Here is a 25,903-nt window from a genome sequence, read left to right as displayed (position 1 = left end):
CTCCCCTGTCTTGCCTCACACAATTTAATGTGATTTTCAAATGATTGGCATGCACAGAGTGCCAGAGAATATGTATATTCTTGCAGAAATAAGACCACAAATTTGAAAGTTTGGGGCCAAATTCTGGCTGCAAGAAACACAGCCAGAATTTGTCCCTGGGTCCTTCTTTCTAAAGGCTGCTTAATTAGGAGGTGACTAACTCCAAAATGACTGTTATCACTGACAGGCAGGCAGAGAGATAGCATAGAACTGACCACACTTCCAAGATTCTCCCTCAATTACGCTCCCTTTGATCTCCTGAAAAAAATAAATAAATAAATAAAAGCAGCATATGGAATACACTGAAAAAAAATTTATTTTTATTAAGATTACTTTTAGAGCAATTTTATATTCACAGAAAAATTGAGGGGAAGATATAGAGATTTCCCATATAGTCCCTTACCCACACATGGACAGCTTCTCTATTATCAATATGCCCCTCTAGAGAAGTACCTTTGTACAACTGATGAGCCTACACTGACACATCATAGTCAACCAAAGTCATTAGCTTACATTACGGTTCACTCTTGCCATTGTATATTCTATGGGTTTGGACACATATATAATGACTTGTAGCCATCATTATGGTATCATACAGAGTATTTTTCACTGCCTTTAAAATCCTTTATACTCCACCTATTCCTCCCTCCCCCTACCTTATCCCTCACAAACACTGATTTCTTTTTTTTTACTGTCTTCATAGATTTGCCTTTTCCAGAATGTCATATAATTGGAGCATTCTATACATAGCCTTTTGATATTGATTTCTTTCACTCAGTAGTAATACACATGTTTCCTTTACGACTTTTTATGACTTCATGGTACATGTTTTTAAACAGTAAATAATATTCCTAAAATAATACTAAATGTGAAAATTCAGGACATACCACAGTTTATTTTTTCATGGATCTCCTGAAAGACATCATGGTTGCTTCCAAGTTTTGAGAATTATGAACAAAGCCACTATATACATCATGTACAGATTTGTGTGGTTACAAGTTGTGAACTCCTTTGGATAAATACCAAGGAGTGCAACTGCTGGATTGTAGGATAAGAATCTGCTTGGCCTTCTAAGAAATCATCAAAACGTCTTCCAGAGTTGGAACCATTTTTGATTCCCACTAGAAATGAATGAGAGTCCCTGTCGCTCCACATCTTCACTAGCATTTGGTGTTGCCACTGCCCCAGGTTTTGGTCATTCTAACAGGTGTGTAGTGGTATCTCAGTGTTGTCTTAATTTGCATTTCCCTGATGACATACGATAAAGAGCATCTTTTCATATGCTGATTTGCCATCTGTGTATCTCCTTTGATGAGATGTCTGTTAAGGTCTTTGGTCCATTTTTTAATTAGGTTGTTTGTTTTTTTATTCTTGAGTTATGAGAGTTCTTTGTATATTTTGGATAACAATCCCTGATTAGACGTGTCTTTTGCAAATATTTTCTCCCGGTTTGTAGTTTGTTTTCTCATTCTTCTGATCATAATTGGATTAAAAATTTTATTCTCCAGTGGACCTTCTGTAAGAGAAGTAATTTATGGCATAAAATTCATAAACAGGTAGATGTACTATAGCAAACAACACAGATGAACTTGATTCTCTAGTTTAAGAAACATTTTAGAAGATCTACTATTGCATCAGGTTCTATGCTAATCTCTGGGAAGAAACAAACAAAAAAAAAAAAGTAAATAAAACCAAAAATCAAGACAATATGTTGTGTCACAATAAAAGTTTATATAAGACTTAGCATGCTATGGAATTAGGAAGGAGAAAGCATTAAGCTTTCATGGGAGTACAGTGAATACAGGGAGGGTGATGATTATTAAGATAAGAATACTCTTCCAACTATGTGTCTATCAAATAGATCAAATTGTTATTTCTCTAAGTGACAGTGGACATTCTCTCTTGTTGGGCTCTTGTATTTCCCTTTTTTTTAGAATAGAAATGTCATCTGTGAAATCATTCTAATAATTCTCATGTCCCTTGGAACAAAACCCTTATCTCTTCACATGTCTCCCTCACCTAGTCCCATACATCCTTCCTAGAAAAAAAAACAAACAAACTATATTTTGGGGCTTTTCCTGACTAAATTGCGCTTATTTAGTTAATTAAATATAATTGTCAGTCCACTACAACTCTCTGCCCCTTGAATAAATCCACGTTCCACCTCATTCCCACTTCCTTGCAATAGCCTCTTTTCATCTATGGCTCCTTCCCTTCCAGCAGCTTCTGCTGATTTATCATTCTAAATCCATTTTTAATTTTCTAACTTTTATAACACAAAGGTATAAACCTCAATAAACTTGGGTAGGAGACATTACTGTTTGTAAATGCTTTAGGCTTCATCAAAATAGCTCCATTATTTTTTAATTTCCACACTCTATATAGGCAAGTTGAATGCATGTTGAATTCACAACCATTTTGTATGTGTGTGCATTTCAGTTTTCAAAGATCTGTGAGTGCCATATGTAGAGAAAAAAATCACACAAAGGCAAGCTAATTAGTAAAAAAACAGCCTAGAGGAAACAAACCTGGAATTAATGGTGACTGCCAACCTAAAAAGCAAATGTCATTCTACCGTAAAATCCCAGAACATTCCTTTCTTTTTCCTGAGGATCTCAGGATCACAGGAACAAACGCTGCTAAGGTAAATAAAAACCCATATAGCCACAGCAAATGTTGTTTATGTAGACCAGACCCAAGTAACCACACTGGTTCAGAGCTGAGTTTTTCAATTGGAAACCTTTTGTGCCCAACCAAAGATGTCTTAATGAGACAGAACCACAAAAAGGGAAGCTATATTAATACAAAGCTTGTTTATAAGTCAGCTGGAAATCATTATTTTCTTAGGAAGTGTTCTAAATTTTGTTATTTTCTACTAGTACTAGGTAACTACTGAGTATTTTACAAATAGAAAATAATAATGAATTGGCAATAACACAGTTAGTTTTTGGAAATTTTACAGAAAAAAAAAAGCCTCAAAATTACTCACACATGTGGATATGCAAAAATCTATTTTTTTTTTCTTTCTGACATGTGCTTTTTTCTTATTGAGTTATAAGATATAAGATGAGCAGCTTCCTTTCACTAGTGGAAGTCCAAAGTTCTTCTTGTCAATGTTCATCTTTGGGTAGATTTTGGTCTTTCCTCTCTAATACAGAGAAAGAGTCAAAATCAATTTCATGAGACAAATTAACTACATAGCTTTATCCCAGTTACCATTCAAGAAAGCTTGCTCTAGTGTGACTTCATTTGAATAAACAGTCTATTCAATGAATTTGACCTTATTTACTGAGTCTTAGGAAAACAGAGAAAGAATCTGGGATTAATGGGAGCCACTGTAAAGATTTTCATCTTTCCCACTCTTTTTGCCATAATCTTGAAGTATATTTCATTAAAGTTTTTCTAGTACCTTTTCTGCAATTTTCTATAATGGGAAAATCATTTTACTAATGGAAAAGTTTTATTTTTTAATCTCAAAGTCCAACTGAAATGAGTTTAAAACTAGAATATCTTTGAGAGAGGCAGGTTTGGAAAACTCTTAAATTGTTCATTATGTTAACCCAAGGGTATATGATGGCAAAAAGGATATTTTGGAGTGTATAATTCCTAATAATTAAGGTTGGGAAGTAGAAGGGAGAAATGTAGGGTCTTCTTTGACTGTATAAACAGGGTCAATATATTTAAATTAAAACAGACATTGGCTGGTAGTTTCTGGGCCAGCATATATATTTTTAACATATACAAATTTTACATAATATTATATATATACATACTATATATATAACATTCAGCGGTAATAAAAAGCAAAATGTCATATTATTCTGGGAAAAATCTGGTTTTGAATGAACCAAAACAACTCTTCCTGTTTTTTAAATATATTAATAGTTTAATCTTTTGAAGCTATGTATTGAGATAGCATAGTTAATGATTTCCTCTTGTATTCTGTATATCAGTCTATTATTTAGAATTAAACATGATCTGTTTTAAGAACTGTTCCTGTATATTTGATATAAACGAACCACTGAGTAGTAAGATATAATGCCATATACATTTTGCATATTCAGTGTAGCATAATGCCCTCTGATGTTAACATATTTAAGAACTGAGATGAGTTGGCTCTAGAAAATCTTGTCAGGGTTGGGTACAGACCTTCTAATAAAGAGAAAACTAAACTACTATCCCTAAAAAATACCACTTCCCTTGATAAACTTTGAAGTCTTACTTTTCTTAGTTGTTTTTGAATGTGTCATAGGACAAATACTGTCTTGATTATATGATACCATAACTTCTGGGAAATAATTTTTATTTATTGGAATTACAATGAGGTAAATTGATATTCAAGAAATAGCACATTCTAGTTCAGGAAAAAGTAAAACTGAAAATGGATAAAACTTCTTAGCAACAATGAAATACAGTAAAGGAAATTTGCAATTTTTTTAACACATACCATTTGGGATATATTTGAGAATACGATTTATAAATGCTTTACTTTTTCCCTACTTAACAGACCTCCCCTGCCCCTGACAAAGAATCCAATTATTTACTATGCTAAAAGGTGAAAACCAAAGGATAAAACCAAAATCAGCTGAACTAACTCGGTTTAGTTAGTTATTTCTCTTGTTTCCATAAATGAAGATGCCTACAGAAATAGTACATTTTCATAAGAAACAAGAGACCCCAAAATGAAACCACATGTCCTGTTGAGACTAGTCCTTGAGCTCAGGAAATACCAATTATCTTCATTGTTGTTTTATTCCTTAACTCCTAAAAATGCAGGCATGGTTTTGAATTCCAGTTTGGCAACTATATGCAATTCCCCATCAATGTCACTCACTTTTGTGCCTTTTATCTTTCTTTTTAAAGTTATGTTTGATGTTTCCTCAAATAATTTTTTTCTGAATAAAAGGGGAAAAATGTGATTTTAGTTCACAGTTTAGTTTTGAATTTTTTTCACATACTTAAGTCTGAGAGGACTGGAAATATCTTCTATTCTCTGCTAAAACTGAGTTTTATGGCTGCTGAAGACTGATCTAATTTTTAATTTTACAAGTATTTTGTGGACTAGGATGTGCTACTGCTTGATTATCAATTTACCATAAGTTATTTACACGGAAGTTCTAATAAATAATAAAAATAATTAGAATTAAAGAAATGTCATTTTGCTACCTCTCATTGGGAGATATCTTTAAAATTCTCTTTTCTGCTCAAATTTCCTGGCTAATATTTTTTAAATTATCCAATAATGACCTATCTCTACTTTTTTTTTAATTTTCTGGGCAATAACTATTAATACATCCAGTAAATATTTGTTGCCTAACTATGGGATGAGAAATACAGTTGTAGAGCATCTCTATAAAAGTTTTTTATCTTGTGCACTAGTGTGTGATAATGAAGGGCTTCTTTTGTCTTTTTTCTTCTTCTCTCACTCACTCTCTTTCACATAAAGCAACATGTGGTGAGTGGCATACTATTAGAATTTCTTCTGCCAGCTACTCTTCTGTTACTATTACTGTTTTTCACTATTTAGCTTTCAAACATTTCCAAGTTTTGTTTGTATGTTTGAAATCAATTGTTTAACAAATCAGAAACAACTGAAGCTAACAGCAGTCCCTAAAGTTGGTAATTTTGTCTGTTTTGCTTTGTGTAGATAAAGGTCAACTAAAAGAATTGAGATCTCTAATTTCTAGTCAAGTGTGCCACCTTCCAGAACATCTACTTACTTTGTGTCTAGGAACTATAATTAGAGAAGCAGTGCATCTTTAGTAGCTCAGTCACCTCTGGCTTTGTGCCCCCATGGATTGTAGCCCTCCAGGCTCCTCTGTTCATGGAATTCTCCAGGCAAGAATACTGGGGTGGGTTGCCATTCCCTTCTCCAGGGGATCTTCCCCACCCAGATCTTCCCACATCTCCTGTGACTCCTGCATTGAGGCAGATTCTTTACCCACTGAGTCATTGGGGAAGTTCCTTGAGAAGTGGTAGATATGTATGAAAATGGCAAAATATTACTGAGTCCTGAGAACTTAACCTGGTAACTGTCAGGTTGTTGCCATTGTTTTAAGTCCCTCAGTCATGTCTGACTCTTTTATGACACCCATGACTGTAGCCTGCCAGGCTCCTCTGTCTGTGGGGTTTTCCAGGCAAGATTACTGGAGTGGGTTGCCATTTCTTCCTCCAGGGGATCTTCCCAACCCAGGGATGGAACCTGTGCCTCCATCTCCAGGACTCCTACATTGCAGGTGGATTCTTTACTGCTGAGCCCCATGCTTAGCCCAACTGTCAGGTTGGGGCCTCAAAATATGGCCAACCAGAAATGTGGGTTGAACTCCATTTGCAGCTAGGGTCTTACCAAACTGCTGCCAGCTCTCAGGGGAATTACAATGGCCATTAGAAGGAACATTTGAATAAGATAAGTTTATTGAAAAAGAGCTCGGTCCTCTGGGACAACTTGGAGAAGTAGGATGGAGGATGGGGTGGGAAGGAGGACAAAGATGGAAAGGATGTATATATATACACACATACACACACACACACACCTATGATGATCCACTTTGTTATACAACAGAAACTAACACAACACTGTAAAGAAATTATACGTAAAATTCTTTACAACACTGAAAGTAATTTAATTTTTAATAAAAGATTAAAAAAATGTTTTTAAAAGTGCACTTAAAAACAATGGTTTCCAAATCAAGCAAACAGAATGGGATACCTATTGTAATTGGTGTGCAGAAACCTCCAAAAGAATCTCAAAATAGCTTCACTGAGAGATTTGCTATAAAATGCTAATGCAAAAATTAAATATACAAGACATCTAAAACAAAAGACTTATGGCTGATTCATGTTGATGTATGGAGAAAACAATACAAAATTGAAGAGCAATTATCCTTCAATTAAAAAGAAAAAAAAATTTTAAAGGAAAAAAAAATAAAACAAAAGACTATAAGACAAACCTAATCCTATTGTTCCCTCACTTCCTTTACTTTAGCACTCATTCTAATAATCCTGTCTGAACTGTTTTTCTCACTCTAAAAAGACCGCACAATCATAAGCAAAAGTCACCAATTAACGGCCTTACAGACACTTCCATATCTCTCTTCACAGGAGGATACCCATATGGCCCTCTCCCAAAGCTGATGAGACTCTGAGGGTTTTTTCCTCTGGTGAATTGATATGTTATTCCATTTAATAGCCAAGGGAAAACAAAAATTAAAATTCCTACCAGAGTCAGCTCTCCCAGATCTCTGTCACTAGTACCCAGAAGAGATAGGAAAATAAAATATCACTTGCACCCTCTTTGAGGACATCTCTTGAGTCCAAGAAATCAAACAATATTGCCAGAAATATGACAAGCTAGACAGCATATTAAAAAGCAGAGATATCACTTTGCTGACAAAGTTGGATAGGCAAAGCTATGATTTTTCCAGTAGTCATGTATGGATGTGAGAGCTGGACAGTAAGGAAAGGCTAAGTGCTGAAGAACTGATGCCTTCAAATTGTGGTGCTGGAGAAGACTCTTGATAACCCCCAGGACTACAGGGAGATCAAACCAGTCAATCCTAAACAAAATCAACCCTGAATATTCATTGGAAGGGCTGATGCTGAAGCTGAAGCTCCAATACTTTGGGCTGTCTGATGGGAAGAGCCAACTCATTGGAAAAGACCCTGATGCTGGGAAAGATTGAGGGCAGAAGGAGAAGCGGGTGACAGAGGATAAGATGGTTGGATGGCCTTACTGACTCAATGGACATGAGTCTGAGCAAACTCTGGGAGATAGTGAAGGACAGGGAAGCCTGGCATGCTGCATCCATGGGGCCACAGAGTCAGATATGACCGTGACTGAACAACAACAACAGCTAAAAAACTGGCAAGATATTTCATGGGATTTTTTTTATTAGGTAGCTCTATGGTTGGAGTTGGTAAGAGATCAAAAGCTGATATTTAGGGCCTGATAGAAATATTTTTCAAGCTATCTCTCCAAAGTAAATTGAAGATAATGTAGTTGGATGGTACATCAACCTATGATTTTCTTTGACTTAGTTGATTTTAATTGGTTTGGGTCTTGGGGACCATGGCTCTGCAGTGCCCTCCAAACACTGGGAATTAATTTGCTCATTATAATTATAATAATCTCTCTGATATTGTATTATCTCAAAAGCTCTAAATGTGTGTTTGTAGCTGCTAAGCATGAAGCAAATGATCTCCCTAAGACTGGAACATCAGAAAAGGAATGAAGAGAATCTGTGACTATCATAGGAATTGAGCAAAAGCATCGTGACTTGTGGATACCACACAAGGGATCACAAAGCTTTGAGAATCAGAGAGATAGGTAAGAGTGACACGAACGCCTAAATTTTGATCACATCTCTCGGTTAACCTGAGTTTGATCAACAGTGGCAAGAAAAAGAAACACTGATCCTGAAATGGAGTCACTTGTGCTAAGCTCCATGTCAGTAAACCAAGACTCAATACTTAACTTGCTGGCAGTTCAACTTCCCACAGGAATGTAGTCTTAATTGGTTGGTCTGGAATTTTCTGGTCAGCACCAATGACATAATATGACATAAAGATCCCTTCCATCCCTCATGGGTAATTTACCTATGTCTGAAAATAATCTACTCTTTCCCCCTTTCTGCTTATCCAAGCCTTTCATTTTGTACAGCTCTTCAAGGGTCCTTTCTTTCCTGCTAGGTGGGATGCCACCCAATTCATGAATTGTTCAATAAAGCCAATTAGATCTTTCAAAGTTCCTTGATTGAACTTTTGTGAACTTCAGTTTTTCTTTTGTAATACAGTGATAATGATATCTGTTCTACCTTCCTCAGGGATTTTTTGAGAATCTGATAAACTAATGTGGATAGAATCACTTTGTAATATGTAAAGTGTCATAAAAATGTAATCTGTTATTATAAGTATTCATAGAGAATTCTGTAATATTTGATTTCTAGATAGTGTGTTCATTTCTTACAGTTTCACTTGAAAAGAGTCTATTTTTAAAAAATACAATTGTTGTGTCAAACAGAAGAAAGCAAACTGACATCCAGTAATGAGCAGAACTTGGAAAATAATACAGTCTCCTAGCCTCCTAAAGAAACTTATCTTGTGTGTTAAATTTACTTTAAAAATTAATGAGACAGTTGGAGTTTATAGTTATCCTTCACTAGAACTCCAACTGGATAGACTAGAAAAAGGACCAACTGCTATCCATAAGCCTGTTTTTCAGATTTTTGTTTCACAAAACAGATCTGAATCCTTAGGTCTTAAAGGGGGGAAAAAAAATCTTCCAACCACCAGCCCCAGAGAGCTGTGTAAAATGAAATGGAGGTGGGAGGACAAAACCTCTCAGGATCGAGCAGAGGCCATGTCAACAGATGTGGCCGCAGTGAATAGAAAAGGTTGAATAGTTGCTTTGTTGCTTGCTTTCTGTTTGTACCACAGAGGGTCCTCTCTATACAAATCTTTCTGGCAGATGATGTACCACATAACTCTTACTGCCTGTAGAAACATACAGAACCTGATCTTTGCTAAACACAGGCACCCTCAGCTCTTCGCTCTGTTTATTTTAATGAATGTTTATTTTAACGAATGCTTTGCATAAGACCAAACATTTATGGTGATTGTGAAAGAGAGTGTATGAAGAACATAACTGAAAAGCCCATATAATTTTGCTTTTGAATCTCCTGACAGAAAGCGATCAGTCTCAGACTACACTGAACAAAGAAAAACAATACATGTGAGTTTTTCAAAGTTGTCCTTACAATTGGCAGGTACAAAATGACTTCATAGCTGAAGAGAGAAGGAAGGTGTGTTCAAATTAAAACTATTTCTTAAAAGAAACCCTGTTATGAGAGTGTGTTATGAACAATGTGTTGAAATGAGCCACACAACCTTCACTCTATTATTAAAGATCTTGATGGAAAAGTACATGGCATTGTTGAAGTACTCTACACATGTCCATTGATTTATTTCATGAGGAACTGTTATTGTTGCCTACTTGTAAAAGGTCAGACACCAGAATTTGGAGGCCTGCCCAGACTCCTTTAAATAACCCCAGGGACCTGGCATTCTGTGATTCAGGATGCCTCAGCGAGTGGGTGGGTGGACAGTGGTTGAGAGGTGTTCTTCCATTTACTAAACTCTTATTTTTGTCAAATAAAATCAACACCAGCCTTGAAGGCCAGCAGTAGCCAACAGCAATAAAACATAAAATGTTCCTTCATAAAGGTATATGGTCATATTCAACTCTTCCTCTGTAGTAGATTTTTATTTCACATGGAACAGAATAAATGAGTCTCCTGAAAGCGGGTGGATTTACAGCTTGAATTTACTATTCTTCTAGCATGGTGATAACTTCACTAATATAAATGTTGTGTCTGCTTTGCAGAAATTCTCCACTGAAGCAAATGATGCATATCTAGGCATAGGGGAAGGATGCGAGTTCAGGAAGAATAAGAAAGAGGGAAGAAGGGAAACACTGAGAATGTGCCCTGTTTCTCGAATGACATACTAAACAGCAATATACAATAAAAGGCATAATCTTAGAAACTGCAGTTCTTATAATTGGCATTCCTTCCTTCATACCTATATTCTTATGTATTAACCAGATATTGTTTTTCATGAGCTGCCTAATTTATTTAAGTGTGTGGAATGATTCTTTAGGGGAAAGGAAAAAAGCATATGGTCTTCTTGAAATGTATCTGATTCCCTTTCCATGTTTAGACAGCTGTATGTTTCTTCATCCTCTCTAGAAATATTTCAAAGCAGGTAAATAAGATGACTTGCTTCAATTCCTTCATTTCCTATTCTGCCACACATTCTGACTTTGTCATTAGTAAACAAACATGATTTGGGCACAAAATTAAAAAACAAACAACAAAAAAATGCAGGGAAGAAGAGGGGAAAAGGACACACTGAGAGAAAGAATTTAAATCTGAGGCCTCGGGAGCTCCCTCTTTCTCTGTCTACACAGAGCCAGCAATGTCAGCAAGCCTTTGGTCCTCACCGACGGGGCTGGAGGCCCCGCGATACAGGACTGTGTCCCATGCATTCATGGGCCGCTCTGAGACCGCAGCCCCTTTTGTTCAGAGCCAGATCATTGCTCTCCCTCCTCTCAGCTGCCATATGGTGCAGGGGAGACCCAAGTACAAAGACAGACAGGGAGAGTGCAAGGCTGAAAGAGCAAGGGAAGAAAGAAAATCAAGAGCTGCAGATGAAGCTAATTTACATCCAGTGTGGAAGGGGCGAGAAGGCAAGGTGGGGCTGAGAACGGAGAGGAGAGAGGCAGCACATGGAGAGAGCATGTGGAGCGGATGTTCTTGGAATATGAAACTGCTCACAGATAAGCACCAGAGCTGTTTCCTGTGAGATGTGGGCTCTGCTTATTCTCCAAATATGGTGTTAAAAACAGAAAATGACCACTATGATTGTTTATCTTTTGTTATCGGTCTTAAAATCACTTCTATTATTCCTCAAGGTCAGGAGTTACATCATTTTTTTTTATCATAATGATATAGTTAACAAGAAAAATATGCTGTTTTTATGCATATTCCCACAGTCTTGCTCTGTGATAATTTTCAATACTGTGTAAAGCCTCTCTCTTCATACGAAAATTGCAGTGTACATGTATTTTTTTCCCTCTTAGTCAGTAAATGTTCTCCCAATCAGGACATATGGGGAGCCAACCTTTTCAGGAGTCTATGGCCAACCTGTTGGGACACAATTCATACTTTATTAAATCACATGCATGTTCCCAATGTATAGGTTTTTGCATCAAGATTGTTAGATTTTTAAAGTCAAAGTGATCAGAATACATAACACATGTAACCTGGCACTCTGAAAAAAAAGTTTATGCTAATTAGGGTGTAACATTTGATTTTCCCACCATTTATTTTATGTATAATACAATGTACAGCCATATTTATCATGTTTCATGATGAAAAGAAGCAGAAATATAGCTCTCTGCCATAAGAAGGCCTTGATAATTTTGATCAGTCCGTCAGTGAGTAAGTAGCCCAATATTTCATATTTAATTCTGACCTCATAATGTTTGATAAGATAATGTTGTATGAAAATATTATTATTTTACATGTCAAGGTGTATTGAAGAACCCACAAATTTCATGGTTATACAAGTTAACAAGTGCTTATCTCAGATATAATTATGCCACCTTTTATAAAGAATAAAGGTTCCTTGAAACTGTCTATAGCTTGAAGTCCAATACACTACATTCTGCTAGTTTTACTCCTGCACTTTGACAATTACCTCTCAGGATACATGGTTCATGTTTCCAAATCTATCTCTTAAAGTTGGAGTTAACCAGCTGCTCAGATTTTGGATTTGCTTTCATCTGTCTACATTTACTCACTGGGGGATCTTATCTAATCTCATGCTTTTAGACACCATCCAAATGATGACAGCAGCCATATTCACATCTCCTAAACTCTACATGCATATTTCAAGCTGCCATCTCAGCATATTCCTGTGTCTGTGTGATAGACATCTTAAACTCCATGTGTCCAAATCTAAATTCCCGATCTGCACCCACTAAACCTGCTTCTCCCATGGGTCTCCCAATCTCAATTATTAATAACTACCACTCTTTCCTGCTAGCCCCCCAGGCCAAAATTCTTGAAGTCATCATTGATTCTTCTCTTTCTTCAAACCAGTACAACAGTACTGTACAACAGTACATAGTTCAACAGTAATCCTTGTTGATTTTTATCTTCAAAATACATCCAGGATCCAGCCACTTCTTACCGGTTCTATAGCTACCATTTTGCTCCAAGCTCCCAGGGTTTCCCTACTGCCTTTCCGTAATAATCTTATTTGTCTTTCTGGATTCATTCTTGTCCTTACATTATATTCTCAATAGAGCAGCCAGGATAAACCTTATACTACTTTTTATATCTTTTCCTTTTATGTACAAAAACCTGTGAATCATCTGCCTACCCATTACCTCTTAAACCTTGCCTCCGTCACACTGGCTAGGTGTGACTTTTTGCACATGCACTGATCACACTCTTGTCTTTGTCTAGCTTCTTTGTCTAGAACACTTTTTCCTCAGATTTCCCCACTTCATTCAAGTTTTTCTTACATGTTATCTTTTCAGGGAAAAATGTCCTCACACTCCATTTAACATTGTAACCCTCCTCCCAACACACATTATCCCAGTTCTTGTTATGTTTTTCCCATAGAATGTTTTACTTTCTAACTTCCAAAATAAAATTTCTTCCTGTGAGAGTAGCACCACAAGGCGCTGAAATCATTGAAAATATATGAGGTATGTCTTCTTGTGAAGTCTAAATTATAGTTACCATGTCTAGTTACTATCAGAAATAGAAATAATGGTTTTATTTTTTCTACCTAGAAGTGTATGATTCACCAAAATACATTTTACAATTGTTTATTTGTTTTCTTAGCCTTTTCCTAAAAAGGAAGAACTGATATATGTTAGATGTCAAAATCTGCTCTTCAGATTCTGCTCTTCAGAATCAGTTTCCCAAACTGAACTGATTTTAAGATAAAAGGGAAACCGCCAGTAAAAGAGAAATTAAAATTAATATTCTATAAAGAAAAAAGTAATTGATAGAAAAATGAAAGTACATCCTAAATTAGCCTAAATATTATCCCTCAAAACATGTAGATTAAATGAAAAACTTAGGGAAAAACATATGCATTGCTGTTATAACCAAAACACTTGGTATATTCTGTACATTTGGTAACTGTCTATAAGTAAAGGTTCTAACTAGACTCTTACTTGTGCTCACTTTTCTTCTACTGCTGCTACTGTGTATGGTTAAGAACTTGCTGAGGCTAGGTTCTCCAGTGAAAAAGTACTCAAAACGTGGAAAGAAGGTCATTTAAATTTATATAACCAAACAAAGATATCAGAAGTTACATTTTCACATGGAAAATCCTGGGACTTGGAGTTGGCTGCTGCTGCTGCTGCTGCTAAGCAGCTTCAGTTGTGTCCAACTCTGCGACCCCATAAACGGCAGCCCACCAGGTTCCCCCATCCCTGGGATTCTCCAGGCAAGAACACTGGAGTGGGTTGCCATTTCCTCTTCCAAAGCATGAAAGTGAAAATGAAAGTGAAGTCGCTCAGTCGTATCTGACTCATAGCGACCACATGGACTTCAGCCTACCAGGCTCCTCCATCCATGGGATTTTCCAGGCAAGAGTACTGGAGTGGGGTGCCATTGCCTTCTCCGTTGGAATTGGTTAACATTGGTTAATATCCCAGCTCAAATGTTTAGCTGCCTCAGTAGCTTTGTCAAGATAATTATTCTGAGTCTATTCCCTCATCTGTTATGGATTGAGCCTACCTCAATCCACTGTGGTGATGATGATAATAAATGCCTCTAAGACACATTCTGGTACATACAAAGTACTGACGAAAGCTGCACAAAAAAATCAGTGCGAATCTAATAAAGTATAGAATGACATATGTCAGAGGTATGGACATCACTTTCAATCATGTTCCTCCTTTTAAAATTTAGAAGTTCATGATTTCAATTTAATTTTATATAACCTTCTTTATGGTATTAACCAGAGCGAAAAAAAAGAAAGAAACCTTGATTAGTTAATAATGGGGACCCATGGCACCTTGATCATCACTATCTGTTTCTTCTCAAATGAATCTCAAAATATACAGAATTCCTACTTGTTAGCATATAAAGAGCATTTCCTGAATAAGTGAATCAATCACTGAATGAATGAATCAATGAACCTCAAAAGGTCATTTTTCATCCCAAATCGAAAGATGGGCAGTGCTAAACAATGTTCAAACTACTGCACAGTTGCACTCACTTTCCAAGCTAGTAAAGTTATGCTCAAAATTCTTCAAGCTAGGCTTCAGTAGTACTTGAATTGAGAACTTCCAGATGTACAAGTTGGGTTTAGAAAGGCAGAGGAGCCAGAGATCAAATTGCCAACATTCATTGGATCATACAGAAAGCAAGAGAATTCCAGGGAAACATCTACTTCTGTTTCACTGACTATGCTAAAGCCTTTGACAGTTCAACAGTTCAACAAACTGTGGAAAAGTCTTAAAGAGATAGAAATACTAGACTGCCTTACCTGTCTCCTGAGAAACCTGTATGCTGATGAGGAAGCAACAGTTAGAAATTTATAGGGAACAATGGACTGGTTCAAATGGGAAAGGAGTATGACAAGGCTGTATATTGTCACCCTGTTTATTTAACTTATATGGAGGGTACATCATGTGAAATGCCGGGCTGGATGCATCACAAGCTGGAAGCAAGATTGCTGGGAGAAATATCAACAGTCTCAGATATGCAGACAATAGTACTCTAATGGCAGAAAAGTGAAGAGGAACTAAAGAGCCTCTTGATGAAGGTGAAAGAGGAGAGTGAAAAAACTGGCTTAAAACTCAACATTCAAAAAATTAATATCATGGCATTCAGTCCCATCACTTTTTGGCAGATAGAAGGGGAAAAAGTAGAAGCAGTGACAGATTTTCTCTTCTTGGGCTCCAAAATCACTGCAGATGGTGATGTAGCCAAGAAATTAAAAGACATTTTCTCCTTGGAAGGAAGAATATGACAAGCCTAAACAGTGTATTAAGAAGCAGAGACACTCACAAGGTCCATATACATAAAGATATGGTCTTTCCAATAGTCATGTATGGATGTGGGAGTTGGACCATAAAGAAGGCTGAGTGCCAAAGAATTGATGCTTTCAATCTGTGGTGCTGGAGAAGACTCTTGGGAGTCCCTTGGATAGCAAGGAGATCAAACCAATCAATCCTAAAGGAAATCAGTCCTGAATATTCTTTGGAAGGACTGCTGCTGAAGCTGAAGTGCCAATACTTTGGCCACCTGATCTGTACAGCTGACTCATTGGAAAAGACTCTGATGCTGGGAAAGATCTTAGGCAAAAGGAGAAGGGGGCAGCAGAGAAGGAGATGGTTGGATAATATCACCAACTCAGTGATCATGAACCTGAGCAACTCTAGGAGATAGTAAGGGACAGCAAGGCCTGGTATGCTGCAGTCCATGGCGTTACAAAGAGCTAGACACGACTTAACAACTGAACAACAGCAACACCTGGCACCTTGATCATCATTATCTGATGCTTCTCAAATGAATCTCACAGAATCCCTGCTGCTGCTGGTGCTAAGTTGCTTCAGTCATGTCCAGCTTTGTGCGACCCCATAGATGGCAGCCCACCAGGCTCCCCCTTCTCTGGGATTCTCCAGGCAAGAACACTGGAGTGGGTTTCCATTTCTTCTCCAATGCGTGAAAGTGAAGTCACTCAGCTGTGTCTGACTCTTCGCGATCCCATGGACTGCAGCCTACCAGGCTGCTCCATCCATGGGATTTTCCAGGCAAGAGTACTGGAGTGGGGTGCCATTGCCTTTTCTGCACAGAATCCCTACCTGGTAGCAAATAAAGTGTTTCCTGAGTTCAACCTAAGGTAATATCCTCAACTTGATTTAATTTTTCAAAAAATGAGGATAACTTATTTCAAGGAAATCAACAGGAACTTGTTGAACTCATGAGCACAGCAACTTGTTGAATTCATGAGCTTCAGTACCTGAGATGTTGAGGAAGGGTGCGGTTGTAAATGAGTGCTTATGTTGTGCTTTTGTCAGCTCAGGCTGCCTTAACAAAACACCACAGACTGAATAGCTTAAGTAACATACACCTGTTTCTCATAGTTCTGCAGCCTAGGAAGACCAAGATTGAGGTACCTGCGTATTCAGTTCTTTGTGAAGGCCCTTTTCCTGACTTGCAGGCAGTGGTAGTCTTTTCCCTGTGTCCTCACACGGCAGAAAGGGAGAAAGTGAGAGGACTCTGGCGTTTTCCCTCTTCTTATAAGGATACTAACCTCATCATGAGAACCCTACCCTCATGACCTCATTCTAATCTGAATACTCTCAAAGCTCCACCTCCGATGCAATCACACTGTGGGTTAGAGCTTCAACATATCAATTTGGGGGACACATACATTAAATGCACAGCATATTGCCAAGCAACAGAAAATGTGCAATGAAGTTATGAACTGACATTATTAAAAGCAGAAAGTATTACTTATAAAAATAGTGACGCTGATTTCAGATTGCAGGCTCCATTCTTAGATAGTTCCTTGTTTTGCCTGTCTGCTCTTTATGCTTTTAGTTATCATCTAGACTTTATTGATACATCTACTCTTGTTATCTGCTGTGGAAGTATTATGAGCTCTGCTTTTTGACACCGTAAAACTCTACTACATCATTTGAACCAGTACAGTGGCAACTTGTACACTCTCCTCCCCTCTTTCTTCTTGAGATGCTTTCTGTTTAGTTCACTGCACATAAACTGTCTAAGAATCCAAGATCTAACCTGGGCAAATGCTCAGTAACATACATCAAAATGTCAGATGGGCTAAGTCCCAAGTTCTGATTGAACAAATTATTCCCAGTGTCATATGATATCTACTAAGCTTCATTACCAGATATTAAACTAGGCATTTTTATTGACCTTCCCTCATTTAATATTTGTATTACCTTGTATGATATACACTGCCTATTCTTGTTTTTCAGCCACTGAAATTGAGATCAACAGTGATTAAAATACCTTGTCTCAAGAGATTGGTTCAAGATCGTGGAGTCGAAAGACATGCGCTCATCTCCTCCTGCAAGAGCACCAAAATTGCAACTAGCTTTTGAACAACCATCAACTGGAAAACACTGGAACCCACCAAAAAAAGATACCCCACATCCAAAGACAAAGGAGAAGCCACAATGAAACAGCAAGAGGGGCACAATCACAGTACAATGAAATCCCATACCCACCAGGTAGGAGACCCACAAATTGGAGAACAAAAGTACCAAAGAAGTTCTCCCACTGTTATGAAGGTTCTGAACCCCACATCAGGCTTCCCAACCTGAGGATCCAGCAAAGGGACTAGGAATCCCCAGGGAATCTGACTTTGAAAGCCATCGGTATTTGATTATAGGATTTCCACAGGACTAGGGGAAGCAGAGACTCCACTCTTGGACAAACAAAATCCTGTATGCACCAGGACCTAGGGTAAAGGAGCAGTGACCCCACAGAAGACTAAACCAGATCCACCTGCTAGTGATGGAGGTTCTCCTCTGGAGGCATGGGTCAGCAGTGGCTCCCCACAGGTACTCGGGCACCAGCAGCAGCAGTCCTGGGAGGTGCCCTTTTACAGAAGCCCTCTTGGGGGTTGCCATTAACCCTGCCATAGAGCCTGTAGATTTCAGGGCTGGATCACCTCAGGCCAACCAACTAAAATACTTTGTCTCAAATTACACACTTTATATAAAAACAAAGCCAGAATTGAACATATATTTTGTGACTTCAAGTCCAGGTAATACCATTTCAATAAGCTTAATATCAAACAGGACCAATAGGTGATACAAATCCAATTTAATACTGACAAAATCAGATCTCTCTGTCCTTTGAGGAGTTGGATGGTTATCAGTACATTACAGAACTTAAATTTGGAATTCTTGTTTTCTTTCTGTGAATTGTCCTCCCACAGTGCATTCTGGACTTCTTGGCATAACTAACTATTCATTTCAATCAGTATATCCTCATGTAATATACTGTCTAAAAACAATGCCACAATAAACTGGTATGTCAATATACCATTAAGAGTTTGAGCATTGACCATATTTAATTTCACCTATCACTGATTGTAATCCAAAGCAAGGCCACTTGAGTTAAGTCTTAAGAGATAAGAAAGGCTTCTCAAAAAGCCTTTTTCTAGGATGTGATGTTAGGATACAATCTATTTGAAGGAAATGCCTGTCAGCTTCATCTTGACCCACAAGAACTCTATCTGTTTTGTGTTTGTATAAAATATCTGCCTCTCTTCTCAGCTGTTACTGGGGTCATCACCAAGAGCCCTTCTGCAATTCTTGAGTACATCCTTCATTAAGGAATGATTGAATAGAAAGTGAGAAATGTAGCAAAGAAGTTCTATGGAGAAAAACATCCCAGAGGAGAGGGACTTAGTTCACAGCAAAGATCCATGGCTTGCAGATAGAATCTTCTCTGGCTCAAATCCTAGGTCTGGCATTCATTAGCAGTAGGACTTTGGGCCTCTTTGAAATTAACTGCCCTTGTGTTGAACACTTGTAACTTAATAGCATCCACCTCAAAGAACTTTTACAAAGCACAAGTTATATACTTTGTGTGAGTATGCGATTAAAATATAACACGTGCTCAATAATTTTTAATTTCTTTTCTTCATGTGTATTTATTTTCCCAATTAGGGTATAAATTCTGTTAGATCAAGGTCTGCATTTTAGTTCTTTTTCAAACAAGGCTTAGCATGGTTTTTGTCATATAATAGTCACTCAGCAAGTGAAACTATTGAACGAAAAAGACAGTTCAGTTCAGTTCAGTTGCTCAGTCCTGTCTGGCTCTTTGCAACCCCGTGGACTTCAGCATGCCAGGCTTCCCTGTATATCTCCAATTCTCAGAGCTTGCTCAAACTCATGTCCATGGAGTTGGTTATGCCATCCAACCATCTCATCCTGTTGTCCCCTTCTCCTGCCTTCGATCTTTCCCAGCATCAGGGTCTTTTCAAATGAGCCAGTTATACACATCAGGTGGCCAAAGCATTGGAGCTTCAGCTTCAGCATTAGTCCTTCCAATGAATATCGAGAACTGATTTCCTTTAGGATCGATTGGCTTGATTTCCTTGCATTTCAAGGGACTCTTGAGAGTCTTCTCCAATACCACAGTTCAAAGCACCAGTTCTTCAGTGTTCAGCTTTCTTTATGGTTCAACTCTCACATCCATACATGACTGCTGGAAAAACCATAGATTTGACTAGACTGACCTTTGTTGGCAAAGTAATGTCTCTGCTTTTTAATATGCTGTCTAGATTGGTCATAGCTTCTCTTGCAAGAAGCAAGTGTCTTTTAATTTTATGGCTGCAGTCACCATCTATAGTGATTTTGGAGCCCAATAAAATAAATTCTGCCACTCTTTCCATTATTTCCCCATTTATTTGCCTTGAAGTGATAGGAACAGATGCCATGATTTTAGTTTTTTGAATGTTGAGTTTTAAGCCAGCTTTTTCACTCTCCTCTTTTAATTTCATCAAGAGGCTCTTTAGTTCCTCTTTGCTTTCTTCCATAAGGGTGGTGTCATCTGCATATCTGAGGTTATTAATAATTCTCCTGGCAATCTTGACTCCATCTTGTGCTTCACCCAGCCTGGCATTTTGCATGATGTATGCTATATAAGTTAAACAAGCAGGGTGACAGAGTACAGCCTTGATGTACTCCTTTCCCAATTTGGAACCAGTCTGTTGTTCCATGTCTGGTTCTAACTGTTGCTTTTTGACCTACATACAGATTTCTCAAGAGGCAAATAAATTGGTCTGGTATTGCCATCTCTTGAAGAATTTTCCACAGTTTGTTGTGATCATGGAAAAAGATGGTTAGAAGAAACAAAAATTAGTGTACTGGGGTATCTGCAGTAGATGGCTCTGGGACTTCTCACATTCTGAGTAGTACTTTGCTTAGTTGAGGGTCAAGATATTTTAAGTATAAACTTTTCAATCAATATAATTTTTTTTCCACAATTTGCCCAATAGGACCACTGGGTCCAGTACCAAAGAGCAGCCTTTTTTTTTTTTTTTTTCAAACCATATATTTTTTAATTTAGCTAAAGCCAAAAATGAGCCCATCTGTGCTATTCAATGAGAGATAAGGATTCCCATACTACATCATAAATCATTTTCTCTGTTTTTCTCTCTGTTTCTGTCTCTTTCTCCCCCTCTCTCTCATACACACACACGGCTCAAACTTTCAAAGTGCTGAAAAATTCATTCTTCACAAAAATATAATTTGAAACTGAAATCTTATTGGGGAAAGTCAGAAATTAACTGAGGTGAAATAATTGCATTCATTTTCTTGTGTTTTTCTAGGAAGACTGACACAAGCTGTGATGAGGAAATATGACCTCCTACACATGTTTTCCATGAGGAATATGCTTGTTATACAGCCACTGAGTTAAAAGCAAGCTTCACTCCCTGGTGCACAAAAGTATTTTGGAAAATGAGCCAGAGGAGTCAGGACTGCTATTTCTCAGTCTGCTTTAACCATTGACAGACTATTTTTATACCAACTCTGAAGATATTCAGGTGAGACAGACACCCAAGAGAATACTGGGGCAACACCTACTTTCACATGGGTGTTATGTTGTGCTCACTAATATATTCTAATAACATAATTCCTGTTTCAAATGTAAACAACTTGTACACTACTTAGTATACTACCTGAGTTTAATACTTCTTTAACTCTACAGATTTCTCATATAAGGACACCCACTGAAAGTTGTCCTTCACTGTTCAGTTCAGTTCAGTTCAGTCGCTCAGTCGTGTCTGACTCTTTGTGACCCCATGAATTGCAGCACGCCAGGCCTCCCTGTCCATCACCAACTCCCGGAGTTCACTCAGACTCACGTCCATCGAGTCAGTGATGCCATCCAGCCATGTCATCCTCTGTCGTCCCCTGCTCCTCTTGCCCCCAATCCCTCCCAGCATCAGAGTCTTTTCCAATGAGTCAAATCTTCGCATGAGGTGGCCAAGTACTGGAGTTTCAGCTTTAGCATCATTCCTTCCAATGAACAACCAGGACTGATCTCCATTAGAATGGACTGGTTGGATCTCCTTGCAGTCCAAGGGACTCTCAAGAGTCTTCTCCAAAACCATAGTTCAAAAGCATCAATTCTTCAGCTCTCAACTTTCTTCACAGTCCAACTCTCACATCCATACATGACCACTGGAAAAATCATAGCCTTGACTAGACGGACCTTTGTTGGCAAAGTTATGTCTCTGCTTTTCAGTATGCTATCTAGGTTGCCAGAAAATTGGGAAAACTCAGCAGTGGCCACAGGACTGGAAAAGGTCAGTTTTCATTGCAATCCCAAAGAAAGGCAATGCCAAAGAATGCTCAAACTACCACACAATTGCACTCATCTCATATGCTAGTAAAGTAATGCTCAAAATTCTCCAAGCCAGGCTTCAGCAATACGTGATCCGTGAACTCCCAGATGTTCAAGCTGGTTTTAGAAAAGGCAGAGGAACCAGAGATCAAATTGCCAATGTGCGCTGGATCATTGAAAAAGCAAGAGAGTTCCAGAAAAACATCTATTTCTGCTGTATTGACTATGCCAAAGCCTTTGACTGTGTGGATCACAATAAACTGTGGAAAATTCTGAAAGAGATGGGAATACCAGACCACTTGACCTGCCTCTTGAGAAACCTATATGCGGGTCAGGAAGCAACAGGTAGAAATGGACATGAAACAACAGACTGGTTCCAAATAGAAAAAGGAGTACACCAAGGCTGTATACTGTCACCCTTCACTGTTACTTGAATCCAATTAAGGTAACAATATGTCTGTCTTGCCTTCTGATGAAAGCACTGAGATATTACATCCTCTGATAAATACTCAGATATCTTAATGAGGTCAGTGTCACTACTTGTCTAATTAACTTTTATTTTCTGTAATTCATACTCTGGAAGTCTCCACTGTGATATTGATGAGATTCAGGTCACAATACCCCCAAATCTGGCACTTCGGCATGTTGACTCTTTTAAGGTGAAGGAAACTGAGAAATAAAGAGTGACAGAAAGACTCTCTGAGCTTCTGTAATGAAGCTGGTCACTAGAGCCTTATGTGAGAAGTGCCCTCCCTGTACTCAGAGAAAAGAAGCATCCTTAACTTTGAAGACAGAGGGATGCTGAAAGGAATCTAAACCAACAGACCTTCTAAGTTTCCCTTAGTTCAAGACAAAGCTCATACCCTCTGTCCTTCCCCATTCTCCCACAACTTTCCACTCTTCATCAAACCTAGCATAAAAATGTTTAGGCTTAATCATTTCTACAGAACTGCATTTCCTCATGAGGGCCCCTGTGTTAGGTAAAATTTATATTAAATAGGTTTGTATGCTTTCTGTTGTTAATCTGTGTTTTGGTACAGAGAACTAGCTAAGAATCTAGAAAACTGGAAGGAAAAATATAGTTTCCCTCCCATACAATGTCTTATTGAAAGAAAGTGCTATTATTAAATAGAGTACAGTAAATATTATTTCTGTATAACTTCATAGTTGAGGAAATTGGAGATAATACAGTTATTGTAATATATACTGAGATGATAAATTAATGTTTGATAATTCTAAGAGTATGAATAAAGTTATGTTTTGGTAAAAAAAATATTTTACTGTATCTTACCTTTACTTTCTCTGTATACTTTCATTTCTAGAAGCTCTCTGAGTATTCTGACTCAAAGCCCAGGTGGGATGCAATTTATTAACCATAATCGCTCTTTGAGCATTGGATTCCTAAAAATTGTTCCTGAAATTCTTAAGCAATTTAGTGCTTGGAAAAGAGACCTCCAGCTTTAAAGATACTACCACTGAATATGAAAATCTAGACTCTGTTGCTAACCATGCAAAGAGGAAAATGCCCTCTGGGAGTTTGAATAATTTTATTTATCTAGCATTTGTTCCCTCTGATTATGTATTTTTAGAGCAGACTTTTAAAAAAGCTTAAATTTAAAGAAAGGAACAAACATTTTCTTTTAAAAGGATGTTAATAATCCCTTGGGCAGGTAATTTTCTTCTTGAAAGCACAGATAGACATTTTTACATTATACATTTGACATAGTGGTATGTCACATGCCTGAAATTTAAACTTATTTTATCTAAAGGGTAAAATCAGTCACACTAAGGGAATTTAAAAGTGAAGGTACTTTTGCAATGATAGAAGTCACATTAAGTTTGTGCAACTTTTGCAAGCATACATTTTCATGCTTAACTAAGGTTCATATAATGAGACTTAAAAGGAGATTAATACAAAAGGAACATTTCTCATTCTCCCTCTCCTTTTTTTCTAAAAGACTCTATAGTTTTAAACATCTCTAACATCATTCTACTCAAGCTGTTCCTTAATGGTGGTTCTGCTTTGGTTTACATGATAATGATTCTGTAAAAATACTGTTAGAAATCAAACACCTATTTCATTAATTGATTCTTAACACTAAGGCAATCACAGCTATACATCTGACACATGATTTTCATCACTGAAATTGATAGTATATGTTTGAGTTTACATACTATGGTAAGAACACATACTTTTGCATTTCATCTTTTAAGCACTGAGTCAATAACCTGAACTCTGGATTAGCATGTTTGAGGTTTTAATGATTGAGAGACTTTTTTATGTCTACAGGCCAAAAATTATTTTTATACTAGACACTTGGATAAGAAACAGACCAACTTCTTTAGATAACTGCAATTATTAAGTCACTTGGATTCCTCCTAATTCAACTGAAGCAGCAGCCATTCCTGAATAACAACTTCCTCTCTGCCCTTGAGCCCCCCTCCCAACTCCTCCCAGCAACTCTAAACTAAAGACACATTTTTAAAACATAAACCAATGCTTTAGGATAAAATTTGTTCCTCGTATAATATAAATCTGCCAGAGATGTTGGAAAGGATGGTTCATGAGAAGGCAAATTGTTTTTCATTGGCCTATAGCTTTTAATGTTAAAACTGAAGCAGAGCAATTATATTCTTCATAAAACTACAATTTTGTGACTTCTGACCTCTTTCCCATCCGGTCCCCAAGTAGTCCTCATTCCAATAGTAATAGCATAGGGAAATAAAAAAAGACCCACATTTACAAGAATTTAGCTTCTGGCAAGCATCATTTTAAAGAATTCACTTCCTGGCTCATGGTTTACATGACCTGTCTTCTCTTGCTTTTTTCTTTCCCTCCACCCTTCCCCCTCTCCTCCTTAGGCAAGCTGAGTTTTAACTGTTGCATTCACTGCTGCTTCCTGTCTCTTTTGCTTTCTATTTTCACAACCCTGGGAATGGAATCTGCTCAGAACTATCAGACCAATATCCCCACACACTACTACTTTCATGCTACACCACTGCCTAAAAAGTATCAGCATAATTAATTCAGAAATATCTCATAACTACTAGCTGAGTTAACATCTATAATGTCTTCAGTTATTTCTTGTTTTTTTTTTTTTTTTTCAAAGTTGTTATTTTAAAGAAAAACTTGATTTATGTTAGGATCTAATTTTCCTTGGGGGCACAAAATATATAATCCTACTCTTAATTAAGGAATGATTTTATCTTATTATTTTCAATGCCAGTTTGTGTTTCTTGTATTTCACTATTTTTATAAACTACTCTCTCCAAATTCTCACTCAGAAGTCAGATGGATGAAGAACCAAGTTTCTATTATCTATTCTATCAGGAAATGGGAGAACCAACTCTGAGGCAAAAACTGAGGGAAAAAATTAAGCTATCACAGTTAAACCTCAGTTTATGAAGTCAGTGCATCCTTGAAACATTAAACACATAAGAGAAAAACACATAAGAGAATTATGCTTGTAAATGTGGGAAAGGTTTTTATTTGCCTTATTTTTTAGGTAAATAGGATTGTTAAGTAATTTCTCTAGCTTGTGAAAGCTTCCAATTAAAAATAAAATTACATACTTTCTTAAAAAAATAGTTCAAAACGCAAACAGCAACAATTTAGCATTAGAATTATATTAATTAAATTTTTATGTTATCTACACTTCTTTTAGAGTTCAAAAACATCTGTTTCCAATAGGGTGGGGGAGAGAGTTTTTTTTTTTTTTTCCAAGTGAAAGGAAGTTAACTCTTTCCTGATTCTAACTCTTTCCTGATTCTTTTCATAAGATTCTCTTCTCTTGATCTTTTTATTATTACCTACATTATTTTGTTTCTAGATCTGCTACTGTGGAGCTATCTTAAAACTTTTCTGCTCAAATTCTGGAGAAAGAATATATAACTAACCAAATCGAATTTCCCTGGTGGCTCAGACAATAAAG

Source organism: Bison bison, unplaced genomic scaffold (genome assembly GCF_000754665.1).
Source record: "Bison bison bison isolate TAMUID 2011002044 unplaced genomic scaffold, Bison_UMD1.0 scf7180017864517, whole genome shotgun sequence".
NCBI classification, from domain to species: domain Eukaryota; kingdom Metazoa; phylum Chordata; class Mammalia; order Artiodactyla; family Bovidae; genus Bison; species Bison bison.
This window is presented reverse-complemented; position numbering follows the sequence as displayed.